The sequence below is a fragment of the Palaemon carinicauda genome, chromosome 18 (genome assembly GCF_036898095.1).
Source record: "Palaemon carinicauda isolate YSFRI2023 chromosome 18, ASM3689809v2, whole genome shotgun sequence".
In the NCBI taxonomy this organism is placed as follows: domain Eukaryota; kingdom Metazoa; phylum Arthropoda; class Malacostraca; order Decapoda; family Palaemonidae; genus Palaemon; species Palaemon carinicauda.
Window position 1 is genome coordinate 81,993,228 of NC_090742.1, and position 12,932 is coordinate 82,006,159.

General features: G+C 50.9%; 1 pseudogene; it reads right to left on the reverse strand.

The window, feature by feature from the left end:
• Positions 1–597: 597 nt before the first annotated feature.
• On the reverse strand, positions 598–716 carry LOC137658060 (5S ribosomal RNA; annotated as a pseudogene).
• Positions 717–12,932: the final 12,216 nt, after the last annotated feature.

The following is a 12,932-nucleotide window of genomic DNA, read 5'->3' on the forward strand; positions in this document are numbered from 1 at the left end:
TGAGAGGATCTCAAATCATCTCGGTATCTCTACTGCAAGATGCGAAGGTGTGAAAATGCATCCCTTGCTGGTTGGAATACGCCAGTACCATGAAGTCGTTGCGCACGGAGTGACTTGGCAGGAGCTGCAGGATCTGTAGAGGGGCCAGACTATGGCCCCTAAGCCTGCCTGAATGATGGAGAGGTATCCTTCAGGTCCTGACCATAGGCCTGAACCGGAACATGCCCCCCCCCCCCCCACCCCCTGCCTTTTCTTTGACGAGTCCGAGAACAGCATCAAAAATGTGGGGAAAGGACAAGAATATCTACTCCCATCAAGAGGTTCCATAGGTCAACACCCATTGCAGGTCTAAACGTTCCGCTGGTCCCCTAGGGGCCAGAAAGTCCGGCTAATCGTTGCTTTGAAACCACCGGAACTTGGGCCGCCCCACAGGGAACTTATCCTGAGGCGACCGTTCGGGACTTTAGATGGGTCAATGAGGAAAAGAGACCTAGGAAACGTTCCAAGGTAGGGCTGAAAGCTCTGCTTGACTGAGAACAGGTACTGCGACTCTCCTCAGCCTTGCCACAGTCAACTGAAGGGAAGGCTCGGAGGCGGCGGCAACAGCATCTGGCGTCCCCAGGCGGTCACCCATCCAAGTACCGACCAGACCCGACGTTGCTTAACCTCGCTGGACGGACGGGAAGTGGGGTTTCCAACGTGGTAAGGCCGTTGACTCAATATCATGGCTAGATACTCCAGATATTGAGGCAGAAGTAGAGAAGGCTCCTAGCCAATTACCACGATCCCTCACTCATGGTAAGGATCCGAAAGCTTGTCCCGGCGTTGAGGAAGGTCGAACCCGAGCCCACCGGAGTTGACCAGACCTCCAAAAGGCGAAGGAGGCAGAAGCCTGCTCCTGAGCGACCATGAGGAAAGCAGGGAGAGTTCTCTGGGGAAAGACCTGCGATGCCACGGCGGGATCGCCACACCGCATCTTAAGCAGGAACACCTGTAATCTAGGCTGAATTCCAAGAGCTTCCTGGAAGATGGATGGAATGGAAACTGAAAGTACCCGTCCTTCCGATCCAGGGCCTAAGGAGTCCTGTCGCCTCATTACCAGTGTGATCGATTCTGCTGTTCCACGCTGGACGAAGTTTGTTCGACAAACTTGAACAAAGCTGAGAGGTCGACTACGGAATTCCCGTCTCAGGTGCTTTCCTACGAGAAAGGATCGACTGAAGAAGCCGGGGGGTGAAGCCGTCGACGATCCTATGGAGGACCTTCTCCTAAGGCATGGATCATTCTGCCAAAACAGGCAAAACTCTTGCCGACCCCATGGCATAGAGGTTCAGTGACACTGAATTCGCTGACAGAGACGGCAGGTGCGATATCCTTGGCTGATCACGAAGATCGTGCAGGAATCAGCATCGGGAAGCTGTTATCCGGATGAGTAACCCTAGGCATCCTCCCAGCGTGAGACCTGCAAGGGGGGGTTACCAATCCTAGAGTTCGTGAACTCTGCCGCTCCCTCTAGGATTATGCCCCCCCGGGAGAGCCTCCCGTGCTTCTATGTTCCTGACAGGAGGGGACTGTTATTGGACGTCTTGTCTTAGTTGCCGTAGCCGGTCCGATAACTTAGGCCGACGAGGCTGAAAGAAAGAGGCGCTGGAGGCCTGCAGGGTCTGGAAGAAAGCGCCTTGGAGGAGTGAAAACGGAAGTCGACCTCCTCCGCATAACCGCTGTCTATGTCTCTGTCCTTGGGCACAAACAAGTTCTTCCCAAGGATGGAAGGGTGTCTGAGTTTGTCAACATCCACGGATGAGACACCCGAGAGGAAGCCCTCGGTCATTGCGTCCAGATGGTCCAACATCGAGCTTGCCCGCAAGTTCGAAACTTGGCGACAAAACGCCAAGGTGCTTGAGCCCAAGAGGAGGAAAGTACCCATGATCTTCCTGGAGCTTCCTTGTACAAAACCTCGGGTCGCAACCGAGGAGGGAAAGGACCTGGTGAGCCCCTTTCGCAAGATGGAGAAGAGGAAGGGGTAAAGCAGTCACCCCTTGGCCGACAGAGAAATCTCGAACGGAAAGCTCCCTGGCTAAACCCTTCCAGGGAATGACGGGGAAGGGCTAACCCAGGTTCTGGAAAGAAGAATGTTGCTCAGACCTCCCTGAAGATTCTTCCTGCTCTTGCATGTGCCATGCTCTGCGTTTACGGGGTGAGGCCGTGTTCTGGAAATACGCTCCAGAAGACTCGCCAGGCTGGCCTTGCTGCGAAACCCCAACGGGAATCGCGGTCGCAATCGCCCTGGCGCTCGCGCGATGGTAAATCAATGGTTTGCGCGTGGCCGAACGTGGAAGCACCCATGTGCGGGCACGCAGAACGCAAACAAAAGTGCGCGAAGGAGAGCAGAAGGAGGGCGAGCGTGGTAGGAAGGGCGAGAGCTGGTGGTCGGCGAGCGATGACCCGTAGACGAGCCATGGATACTGCAGGAATCAAGCCGACGTTCGAGCGATGGAACACCGTCGGTCCGCGCGACGGAACACCGTCGGTCCGCGCGACGGAACACCGTCGGTCCCCGCGACGGAACACCGTCGGTCCGCGCGACAGAACACCGTCGGTCAGCGCGACGGAACACCGTCCGTCCGCGCGATGGAATACCGTTGGTTCGCGCGCGGGCGAACAATGGAGAGCATGTGCGCGGTCGCGCAAGAGCATAGGCGCGGGCACGTGGGCGCGCGGGTGCGCGCAGGCGGTCGGGAGACCGATGGCGCGTAGGCGGGCGATGGCGCGTTGACGAGCGATGGCGCGTTCTGGCGAGCGATAGCCCGTAGGTGAGTGAAGGCGCGTTAGCAAGCGATGGCGCGTCGGCAAGCGATGGCACGTCGGCAAGCGACGGCGCGTTGGCGAGCGGTGGTGCGTTAACAAAACGCTAGCGCGCAGGCGAAGAATCGCACAGGCGCGTAGGCGATCGCTAACGCGAGAGAGACTAGAGATGGTTAGTGCGCAGGTGCATCAGGAAGGTGAGCGCTGAAGCAAGCTGTTAATCAGGCGATCCTAGACGGTCAGAAAAAACCGTTGGCGTCCATTGGTGCGTGGCAGAAAAGGGCGCGCAGATGTGCGCTGGCGATTGAAGAAAGCTGGCGCACAGAAGGACAGAAGTAAAGGTGAGCCCTGGCGAGCAGGAGGAAGATCTACGGCAAGACTCAGCTACCGGAGATCGTGGTCCACAGCAGGCGAGCGCTATATCGCTACTGATGGTGTCCAGGGGAACTGACACGCGTGGCAGATCGATGGCGATCGTTGACGCGTAGGAGATCGCTGACGAGCAGGCGAACGTTGACGCGTCTGTGGTCGCTGGCGAGCAGAAGGCAACGCGTGGAAGCCTGTGCGTAGAAGAAGAGTCCTTGTCCAAAACCTGAACCGAAGTTCTAGATCGCGCGCTGGCGAACAGGAGAGCGCTAGCGATCAGGAAAGTGCTGATGAGCAGGAGAGCGCCTGTGCGCTAACCCTGAGCAGGAGAGCAGGAGAGCACCTGTGCACTAACACTGAGCAGGAGCAGGAGAGAACACAGCAGAAGGGCGCGCAGGGGAACCCTGACACGCAAGGGAAGAACCCCCGTGGGAGTCAACCCTTTGCCCCGAAGGGATTGTTGTCCGTCGGGAGACTGATGTCCGTCGGAAGACCGTTGTCTGTCCGTCGGGAGACTGATGTCCGTCGGAAGACCGTTGTCTGTCCGTCGGGAGACTGATGTCCGTCGGAAGACCGTTGTCCGTCGGGAAGACCGTTGCCCGTCGGAAGACGAGGTCAGACTGCTGTCCATCTGCACCAGGGGCGGAAGATCAAGAAGAAGGAGTAGTAGGCTGCATACGGAGATTCAAAAAGGCGCCTCTTAGCACCCTTATAGGGAGATGGGAGGCCCTTACGACGTAGCGGACGGTGAGCCTTACGGCGAAGGCGGCCAACAGCAACAGCAGCAGAAGAGTCCTCCGAAGAGGAGTCTCTATGAGTGTACTCTCTCGCGAACGAAAGAGAAACACTTCGTAGAAGAGACGGGTCAGCCAGCGACCTAAAAGGAGCAATCCTCCGAAGAGGGGCTCCTGCAGTTGCCCAGCCCCTTGAGCGTAACTGTAGGTGCGACAGCTCAGCACCAAGAGCATAGTCGCACGAAGAAAAGGCAAGAGAAGAACCCCCCAAAAGGGGAAAAACTCAAGCCTGGACAGGAAAAACTTCCCTCGGAAGGAAAGTTACCCACCCAAGGAGGCAAGCTTCCTGAGTGATCTAAAATGAACTGGAGAGCTGTCAATCGTCACGGGAGTACTTCCAGGAGAAGGAGACACGCCCCTGACGAAGATCTATAGGGGAGGCAGCAACAGCTGAATCCCCAGGCCTCAACAAGACAGCTCACTCCGTTGTCACATTACAGAAACGAACTAGATCGGTAACTGTAAAAAATAAAACAAAAATCATTAGTAAACATTCATTCCCCCGAGAAGGCTCTGAAGAGGAATCCCGAGGGAAAGGAACACAAGAATTACACAACAGGCACGTGCCCTCACAACCACTTACACTCACGGAAGGAGAGCTGTAACCAACGCAGAATTATAACAATTATAATTATGTAACTATGTAATTATGTAATTTAAAAATGAATGACACTAAAGAAAGAACGAAAACCCCGAAAGGAATCGTTCAACAAAGCAGAAAAATCAACAAATACAATTAGATTCATAAACTAATTGAGACAAAACGTACGGCGTACCAACCCCCCCCACGGGAAGGAAGCTACAAAGGCGTAGTAAAAGTAACGTAGTTAAAGGGTGAACGACCTCAAGAGAGAGAGAGAGAAAGACCGAAGTCAAACTCGATCGCGACCCATGAAATTACACCATGGTGGCCTAACTGCCGAGGGCTCCACGGAGAAATCGTACACTACACACACAAGCACAAACTCTGAAAAGGAAACTTACTGATTTCTATACTCAAATATATAAATAAACATGAGAAAATGTTTACATATATATTGAGTAAAAGAAAAGTAAGTGATTAAGTAAAGACAAAACAAACAATGGCTGCCAAGCGAGGACAAAGACAGGGACGTCTGTCCATGTCCGAGCCAAAAGTGAAAGTAAAGCAGTTCACCGGTGTGTGAGGGGGGGAGGGGTAGCTAGCTACCAATCCCCTACCCCCTCGCTAACTAGCGCGGGGGTAATACACCCTCGTTAAATTCTAATGGCTCGCCATTTCAGCTACGCTAAAAGGTAAACCCAATGTAAATAGCGTGGTTTGTATTTCGGTTACGGAACAAACAGATTTTCAATATCCTCTGTTATTCTTGTCAATCACCCCTCTAAGGCTAACTCGAATCGTGGCAAGTAAATTGCTATAGCTGTCGATTAGACAGCACTGAATTCTTTCCCTAAGAGAAAGAGAATGGCGGTAACCTCATGAAGTTGTCTCTCCCGCTAGGGGGGGGGGGGGAGAAACAGATTCTAAGAATCTGCCTCCCCTATCACCTCCGAGATTCAATTTGCCTTCAGGTCAGGAGACTTACTAACTAGTGTAGTTCCTATTCAAGCAAAATTGGCTCATGAGCAGCCCCGTCATAAACAGGACAACAGTGGACCAGGTACCAATCGAAGCAGCCCCTGGTTCCTGAGGCAATCTGTTCGCAAACTTTCCTGTAGCATGACCGAAGTGTAAATAAAAAAAAATACGCTCAATGAATTCCCGTACGTGTGCCTGATTGAATGCATAAACCTGGCCACCTTGAAGTGGATCCCTCTGATTCCACCGACGGCAAGAAAGTTTTTGGAACCCAAGAAGCCATGTTTGTGATACACAAACAAGAGATCAAAGAGCACGGGGTGGGACAGCGAATTATCCCCATCGCCTGATGAAGGGAGTATTCTTGGGTTCCCAGAAGGAAACAACTGTAATTTCATCAACTCTATACAGTCTAAGTACTGTAGTGTAAGCCCTAGAGTGATGAGACACGATCTATACCATCTAGGAGAGAGTGCTCTCTTGAGCAGCTCCCTCTCAGGAAATTGCTGGCAAACCAGAAGCCTAGAATGTAGCAGGCTTATAGTAATCACTAGACTCTGACTAGTGAGTGTCAGGCAGCACAATGGCCAGCAGGCAAAAACGACGCGCTAACCATCGTGTAGGGCATCGAATGACTAGCTGTTGAACAAAAAAACAGCGAACGGTGCTACTGATAAGCAACCGTGATAGTCTACCCGTTGAAAATAGGCGATTGGTAGCTGACAAATTGGGGATCTGGATAATACAAGATCTACCGAATTGGACAGGATCGTTTTGCTCGAGACTGGGCTCATGATTATGATATCCTCGTTTTAGGTCTTGGAATGCCTCTTGTGAGCTCGTGAGAGTCCCGTTCGTGATTGTGAGCATCTCCCACGTGGGCGCCTCGCAAAAGAGCACTAACATCTTGCACGAGAGCGGAGCGTCTTGCGTCGAGCATGAGCGCCTCGCACGAGAGCTTCTTGCTCATGAGTGCGAACATCTTGCACAAGAGCATGAGCATCTAATACGAGAGCAAGAGTGTCTCGCATAAGAGAGCGAGGGTCCTGAATGAGTCTCACTCGAGCCTGTGAGTGTCTCGTGTGAATGCATGAACATCTCACTCGAGAGGGTCTAGCACAAAAGTATGCTTTACATGAAAACACGCTTGTGAGCGTGAGTATCTAGTTCATGACTGTGAACTTATACCTTTCGATTTGAGCTTTCAGCTCTTGATCAAGTGTGTCTAGCCTGGTACACAGGCTCGTAGATCATGATCGTAAGCGTTCAACTCGCAATCACGATCATCTCGTTTGTGATCACGAGAATGTAGGTCGCCATCTTACCACAAGACGCTCTCAATCATGATCACAAGAGTCTTGCTCATGACTATGAGAGTGAATTTCATGATGGGGAGCGTGAGCGAGAGCTTCGTGACCACGATTGCGGTGAAAAGCATTTTGCTCGTGAGCGTGTAACTCTCGACCGCGAGCATGAGCACGGTCGTGAGCGTCTCTGACATGATCACGAGTGTTTAGCTCGTGATAGCGGCCCGAAGACGCTCACAATCTCCATCACGAGCACTGTGCTTGAGTATGTAGCTCATGATCGTGAGCGTGATCGTGAGCATGAGTGTGATCACGAGCGTTCCGTTCAGCTCGCAATTGTGAACGTCTTCGCTCGCGGCCACAGGAGCATGTAAATCACGCTCGTGAGAGCGAGAGCGATCAGGGGCATCTCGCTCACCATCACTAGGGCGTATTTAAGAGTTGAAGAGACTGGCTTCACAACGTGAGTGTGACGTACTTGAACATTCTCAAGAGGTGTAGACACTGACGTCATAATCATGGTCACGGGCGTCGAGCCTCACGGGCGTCGAGCCTCACGAGTGTGAGCGTGCTCATGAGTGTAAGAGTGTTCGTGAGTGTAAGCGTGCTCATAAGCGTGAGCGCGCTTGTGAGTGTGAGCGTGCATCTCGTGATCGGAAGTGTCCTCAAAGTAAAAGCGACTAGAGACACATACGTGGTCACAAGCATCACTCGTGACTGACGGTGTAACTCACAATCGTAAGCGTCACGCTCATCAGCGTGAGCACTATCGTGAGCGTCATGCTGGTCAGTGTGAGCGATCGCGACCATCTTGCTTGTTGGCATGAGCACGATCGTGATCTTTTCACTTGTCAACGTAACCGTGATCGTGCGTTCTCAAAGGTTGAGGAAACACTAATGTCACAATCGAGGTCACTTATCTCGCTTGCGATCATGAGCGTACAACTCACGATCAAGAGTGTGAGCGCTAACTTGAGTGTCTGGTTCACAATCACAAGCCTCTAGGTCATGATCATGAACATAAAACGCTCGTGATCAAGACCACGAGCGTTGTGAACTCGCGGCCGTGAGTGCATAATTCACGATCTTGAGTGTGAGCGCAAACATGCGCAAAAGTTGTTGTGTAAAGACTCTCCCTAGAAAGGGGAAATATTACACTTGGAGGCAATCCTCCGAGCAACAATCTGTTTCCTTACAATGAAATCTATCTCAAAGGAAGGTTAACATATAGCGTTGCTAGAGAAAAAAGCCAAGGGTTAATTCTGAGTTGTCCTCGAAGGGATTTCCATAACGGGAACCCTGGCAGATTAATTCCCAGAAGGAGGGAACCGAACAGGTGTTCTTCTTCAAGGAGAAGAACGTTGAGATCACGTTGACCTAATGGGTGTCTAACACCTGATTGTCGCAAACAACATCCTGACCGACCAGGAAGACAAGGTGAAGAGTCTTGCCCCTGCGATTGTTAAGGAGAAGGAAGATCCCTTGATTCAGCGATAGTCGAACAAGCTGTTGGTTGACAATCGTCCTTGATCTCGCAATCCTCAACAGGAGGAAGCTGCATACGCACTGAAACATTGCCTGTAGGGAGAGAGAGAAAAATTGCGGAATGTTGGGAGACGACGAGATCGGCAGAAGGCGAGAAGACTCGTTGACAGCAGAAGCCAAAGGAAGGGCGAACGGGAGTAGACCTGGTCAACAGCTAAGACGTCAGCCACAGCCACAGTTACCGACTTCACACCCGATGTTGCCATGAAGCGCCAAGGAAAAAAAAAGAAAAAAAAAATGACAAACTTATAACAGAGTTTGTATTTTTCCTAACATACAAACCCAAATTCTTTACTATAGGAGATATTCTAGCGCGAGCTGGAAAATACGGCAGAAAAACCTTAAAAAGGTCGTTAACGACCGGGCAGGTAGGTACCCACCTGTTAGTGGTGGGGGACCGCCGGTCGGTAGCTGCTGTTTACCTTCAATCAGATTCTAGCTAAGAATATTCTAGGGGGCGGCAATGGAGGGAAGATTTGTGTAAAGAATTCGGGTTTATAAGTTAAGAAAAATACAAACTCTGTTATAAGTTTGTCATTTGTTTGTACACTTGATACAAACCCTCATTCTTTACTATAGGAGACTTAGTCTTGAGGCCAGGGTGGCCAAGGAGTTCCCTATTCCTAGGGAAAATAGTCCTCAGACTAGACTCTTTTGAAGCAACAATCTTCCGTTAATCTTCTTTCTTTGTAGATCCCCATAATCTCAGCACGACTGAAGGTTTGTAGATTCGTGGAAACAAATGTTTCAGGATGAAGTGGGTCAGGAACATTCGACTCGGACCTCTTCAAACTTAGGATTCCCCCGACCTTGAAAGGGGAAACCTCGTGACCATGAGTATAACTTATACCCTGAGAGAAATCATACCTTATTTCCATTAGCGAGTCCAGCTGAAACTGAATACAGACTAGGATCCCCAGATGGAAGGGAGAAGGAGACGAAGAAGATAGATGAATGTCCTTCTTAAAACCTAGTGTAACCCAGTATCCTCAGCTAATGGTTACTGTCCCCTGAAAGGGCGTAAGGTAGCTACAGCACCCATTGACCTGTCAAAATAGGCCCTATAGAAAGGGTGTCTAGAGACATATGTGTCACATCGCTCAAATAGTGAGTGGTGAATGTAGATTGGCATTTCCAGACCCAAACACTCAAGACTTGGGAGACTGAGAAATTTATCTTAAACGCCAGTGAGGCAGCCACTCCTCTGACTTGATGGGCTCTGGGTTGTGCTGTCTCTGGGTCTCCGTGAAAAGTCCTCACAATAACTTTCTCGAGCCAGAAAGGGATGGTGTTGCGAGAGGTTCTCTTCTTTACCTTGTTGGTACTAGGGAAGAGATGACGGAGACATGGTCTGAAAGTTCTGGTGCACTTTAGGTATTTCTTTAGCTCCCTGACTGGGCATGGTAATGACTGGTCTGTATCCTGTGTTACCTTATTGAGGCTGGAAAACTGAAATTCTGGAAATCTCTCATCGGTAGATGAAGGATTATGAGTCTAGCCACCAAGCCCGGTACGAAGTTGTGAGACACTCCCCCCCCCAATCCCTTAGAATGGGTGACGACGTAAGACAGACCATGTAGCTCACTGACCCTTTTAGTCGAGGACAGAGGTACCTGGAAGACGGTCTTAAGGTTCAGAAAGTAGCCTGAGGCCCTTAAGGGCTCATAGGGCAGATCCTTCAGGGAGCGTAAGACACGTCTCACGGTGATGGTCTAATCTCAGCTGGGGGGCAAGATCACTCAAAACCCTGAATCAACCAAGGTGATGTCTTCTGAAGTGGAGAGTGACTCAACCCCTTCTCAGTCTACAGATGAAGCTCAAGGCTGAGCAACAGCCCTTAATCGCCGAGACTGAGAGGAGCTTTTCCTCACTGAGGTACAAAAGGAAGCCTGGGAACTACCGCTTCCTTCCTTTTGAGAACCCAATTGATCCACATGGTCGCTGTTGTAGCGGTTAAAAAGTCCATTGTCTTGGCTCCAGCAGTTAGGACTTCCTGTAGGAACTGCATGGAGTCTTGGTTTGACAAGTCCTCGTGGCTCGCAAGGTAGCCGACTGTGCCGTTTCCATTGCCGAGGCTTCTGTGACTGAGTAGCACCTGAAAGAGTAGAGTGTCTCTTCGAGGATTAGCCTGGTGTGAGCCTCGCCGAGAGGGGATCCAAGATCAGAGGAGAAGGGTTGACGTCTCTGATCTCGTAAAGGGCTTTCGTCTCTTAAAATAGGAATTTATTGGATTCCTGAGATTTCAGGGAACCCGTTCCTCCCGCGACCGCCTGCGCCACCTCCTCAGAAGGCCTGCAGGGCGAGCAGACCAGGTTTAAAGGTTTAAAGGTCGCTCATGAATGGCAGAGGCCTGGGACAGTGACATTGCACTAGCAGTTAGGACAATGCCCTAGAGACTGACCATGTATTATATGGTCAACGACCAAGCCTCATCTCCATCCAAGCTAGGACCAGGGAGGGCCAAGCAGTGGCTGCTGATGACTCAGCAGATAGACCTATAGGCTTCCCCAAACCACCCAACCTTAGCTCAAAAGGATGGTCAGGTTGCAAACACTAATGGCACTAACGAGTCTGAGCGGGACTCGAACCACAGACTGTCAAACACCAGTCAGGCCACAGCCAGAAGATCAATTCTGGTCTTAGGGTTTGGGGTGGATGACATAGCCTGTCTAAGGCTGGAGCGTCAAGAGGTCGAGGAGACAGATGCAAATCGCCGAGGCATAAAATATCACACATAGTTCTTATAGAGTCCTTAAATAGGCGGATTCTAAGTCCTTCGACAGCAGCTCCTCCGAGGAATCCTCAGGCTGAGCTAATTCCTCGCGTGTTATTACAGGTAAAGTGGAGACGCGAGTAGCAGACAAATCTTATGTCTTACCCCTCGCATCTTTCTTATCGAAAGGGGAAGAACGGTAGAAGTTGGAGTGTCTGGAGGTAATGGCGAAGACCGTTGACGAGAGTCGGAAGACTCTCTGTCATAAGAGTAAAACTCTTGATGACGATGGTCGCGCACATAGCGCTAATTGCATGCGTGAGCAGACCCTCTGTGCTAATTGTTACGAGAGCCCGACGACTCAGCGTAACTGAAACTTGAAGGTTCCAAGTCGTGTGAACTCATACCAGCGCGACACAGGCCCAAAGGACTCCTAAGGTCATGAGAACCCGTAGGATCAACATGACGAGAGTTCAAAGGCTCCTGATCACGCCCGTCGAAAGGGTGATCGTCACGAGACCCCGAGGGGTCAAAGTGAGGACCAGTAGGTTCAAAAAGACGTCTCCTTACAGCACGAGGGGGAGAACGTCAAGGATGATGATAACTTCTACGCAGGGTAGGTTTGTTCTCCCGAAGGAGAACGTCGTTTAAGGCAAGGCTCTCGCTCCGCCCCTGGAGGAGAACCAAAAGCGTAAAGGGGAGGAGCGTGGATCAGCAAACTCCTACAAGTTTTCTCTCGTGAATGGGAGGAAGGCTCTCCCGAAGGAGATCGCCTAAAACAAGCTTTCTCCCTGCTCTATGGGGAAAAGCATGGGCGTAATAAACTCTCTCTCGCGAACGAGGGAGAAGTCCTCCCGAAGAAGGATATCGCCTAAGGCAAGTTTTCTCCCTGCTCTATGGGAAAAAGTGTAGGTGAAATAATTTCTCTCTCGCGAACGAGGGAGAAGTCCTCACGAAGGAGGACATCGCCTAAGAAAAGCTTTCTCCCAGTTCTATGGGGAAAAAGCATAGACGTAATAATCTCTCTCGTGAACAAGAGAGAATTTCTCCGGAAGGAGGACATCGCCTAGGACAAGTTTTCTCCCAGTTCTATGGGAGAAACGTAGGCGTAATAATCTTCCTCTCGTGAACGAGAGAAAAGTCCTCCTGAAGGAAGACATCGTTTAAGACAAGCTTTCTCCCAGTTCTATGGGAAAAAAGCATTGGCATAATAATCTCTCTCGAGAGGGATATGTTCTCCCGAAGGAGGACATCGCCTAAGACAAGTTTTCTCCCAGTTTTATGGGAAAAACGTAGGCGTAATAATCTTCCTCTCGTGAACGAGAGAGAAGTTCTCCCAAAGGAGGACATCGCCTGAGTCAAGCTTTCTCCCAGTTCTTATGGGAAAAAAGTGTAGGCGTAATAATCTCTCTCGGGAACGAGGGAGAAGTTCCCCTCGAAGGAGGAACAAGCCTTAGACTTGCTTTTCCCCAGCTCAAGGGGAGAAAGCACAGTCTTCGGGGACGAGATAGCAGAGATGAAACTCGTCGAGCTGTCCGCAACTCTTCACGAAGGAGGGAAGGTTGCTAAAGTGGGGAAGCTCTCCCTCGGAAGGGGGATGGTTCTCTCACACAGCCCAATTCCGAGGAAGGTTATTAAGGGGAGGTTCTCTAACCCTGGAGGTGAACCTCCTGGCAGCAATCTATGTTTCCCAACAACAAGTTGATCAAGTTGCAGGATGACAACGAGTGCTACCTCGCAACATGGGCAGCCCATGAGCTGCCACATGAAGCGCAGGATAACGAACAGAGCGGCCGAAGCCATCAGCAATGTATTCTACGTCGCTGCTATCTGGGTGTTTT